Source organism: Schistocerca serialis, chromosome 4, assembly GCF_023864345.2.
Source record: "Schistocerca serialis cubense isolate TAMUIC-IGC-003099 chromosome 4, iqSchSeri2.2, whole genome shotgun sequence".
In the NCBI taxonomy this organism is placed as follows: Eukaryota; Metazoa; Arthropoda; class Insecta; order Orthoptera; family Acrididae; genus Schistocerca; species Schistocerca serialis.
The window spans coordinates 134,126,526-134,128,868 of NC_064641.1; the positions used below are offsets into that span (position 1 = coordinate 134,126,526).

Consider the following 2,343-nt stretch of genomic DNA (forward strand, 5'->3'; position numbering starts at 1 on the left):
GATCCTACGGTCTTGGCGTGCATCCGTGCGTCGCTGCGGTCCGGTCCCAGGTCGACGGGCACGTGCACCTTCCGCCGACCACTGGCGACAACATCGATGTACTGTGGAGACCTCACGCCCCACGTGTTGAGCAATTCGGCGGTACGTCCACCCGGCCTCCCGCATGCCCACTATACGCCCTCGCTCAAAGTCCGTCAACTGCACATACGGTTCACGTCCACGCTGTCGCGGCATGCTACCAGTGTTAAAGACTGCGATGGAGCTCCGTATGCCACGGCAAACTGGCTGACACTGACGGCGGCGGTGCACAAATGCTACGCAGCTAGCGCCATTCGACGGCCAACACCGCGGTTCCTGGTGTGTCCGCTGTGCCGTGCGTGTGATCATTGCTTGTACAGCCCTCTCGCAGTGTCCGGAGCAAGTATGGTGGGTCTGACACACCGGTGTCAATGTGTTCTTTTTTCCATTTCCAGGAGTGTATATCGCCGTATTCATCATTTGTGTACTCCATCGGGAAGCCATACCACATGAACTTCACGGAACCAGTTTGGGTTGTGTACGGCATGGTTAATACAGCAAGCAGTTTAATGGCTCCCACTGTCATGTGACAAAATGATTTCCTGCTTATAAAGGACGAGAACTAGAGAACGGACGTCTAAAAATAAAGGAGTCTAATGAGGATTTGAACCACAGCTCCACGGTGGATGTGGATGTCCCAGCAGTCTACTCAGTGAGCTCCGACGTCTGGTACGGTTGTGTGTGGTGGTACTTGTTCCTCTGTACACTGCTATGCTGCACGATGTGACCGTTTCGGGAACTCCACGTTTTCATACGCTGTCTGTTCAAAAAATTCCTGAACTTTGTCCACATAATTTTTCTACGCTTACCTTTAACTTACGGTGCATGGTCTGCTTCGAAACGCTTTCCTCCACAATTGATGCACCGCTCCCAACCCCGTTTCCACTTCTGGGAGGAGTCTTTGTACGCCTCTTGCTGGATCACGCGAAGCGCCGTCTGCGAATTTTCATTTATCTCGTCTATCGTTGCAAATCTTCGTCCTCTCATCGGGGTTTTCAACTTTGGAAATAAAGGAAGACCGCAGCGGTCAGGTCTGGAGAGTACAGAGGTTGAAACATCACAGTGATTTCGTTTTTTGTGCAATAGTCACGCACCAAGAGGAATGAATGTGCGGGTGCATTATCGTGATGCAAGATAATGATGTCTCGCCTCGTTACAGGCCGTTTACTTATCATTTTTTTTTTTTTTTTTTGCAGACGTCGCAACACGCCCCGATAATACCACCAGTTAACAGTTTGTTCCTGTGGCACGAATTCATTATGACTTAATCAATCAAAGTAAAAAAAAACTAAGAGCATGGCTTTGACATTTGGCCTGACCTGACAAGCTTTTTTTTGGTCTTCGAGTACCCTTCCCGACCCATTGTGAAGACTGAACCTCGGTCTCAACGTCATAGCCATAGAATCACGTCTCATCACCAGTTATGATTCCCTTAAGGAGCATGTCGTTCTCATTTGCGCGATGCAAAAGCTCTTCAAAGATTGCCAGGTGGAGGTCTTTCTGGTCTTGCTTCTTGACCTGTGAGACGAACTTGGCGGCAACTCGTTGCATTCCTAGATGCTGTGTCAGGATTTCATGACGTGATCCAACTGAACTGTTACATTCTTCTGCAATCTCTTGGATAGTGAGTCTCCGATAGGTACGCACAATTTCGTTGACATTCCTGACGTAAGCGTTAACGATAGACGTTGAAGGACGTCCTGAACAAGGGCCATCTTTAACTTCCATCCGGCCATTTTTAATGTGTGTTAACCATTTGTGGGCAACGGCCTTGCCGCAGTGGATACACTGGTTCCCGTGAGATCACCGAAGTTAAGCGCTGTCGGGCGTGGTCGGCACTTGGATGGGTGACCATCCAGGCCGCCATGCGCTGTTGCCATTGAGGAGCTACTCGACCGAATAGCAGCGGCTTCGGTCAAGAATACCATCATAACGACCGGGAGAGCAGTGTGCTGACCCCACGCCCCTCCTATCCGCATCCTTCACTGAGGATGACACGGCGGTCGGATGGTCCCGGTAGGCCACTCGTGGCCTGAAGACGGAGTGCTTTAACCATTTGTAAAACCTAGTACGGATTAAGTACTCATCATCGTAAGCTTCCTGCAACATTTGATGTCTCTCTGTAAAGGTTATCTTGAGTTTTACGCAAAATTTAATGCAGACGCCTCGCCCCGCTAACTCTGCCATCTCGAAATTCGCAAACTGTGTGACATAATGTTGTATTCAATACAGTACTGAACAATAACTAACAGGAATACAACAATG

General features: G+C 49.5%; 1 pseudogene; it reads left to right on the forward strand.

The window, feature by feature from the left end:
• Positions 1 to 1,839: 1,839 nt before the first annotated feature.
• On the forward strand, positions 1,840 to 1,957 carry LOC126476054 (5S ribosomal RNA; annotated as a pseudogene).
• The last annotated feature ends 386 nt before the right edge of the window (positions 1,958 to 2,343 follow it).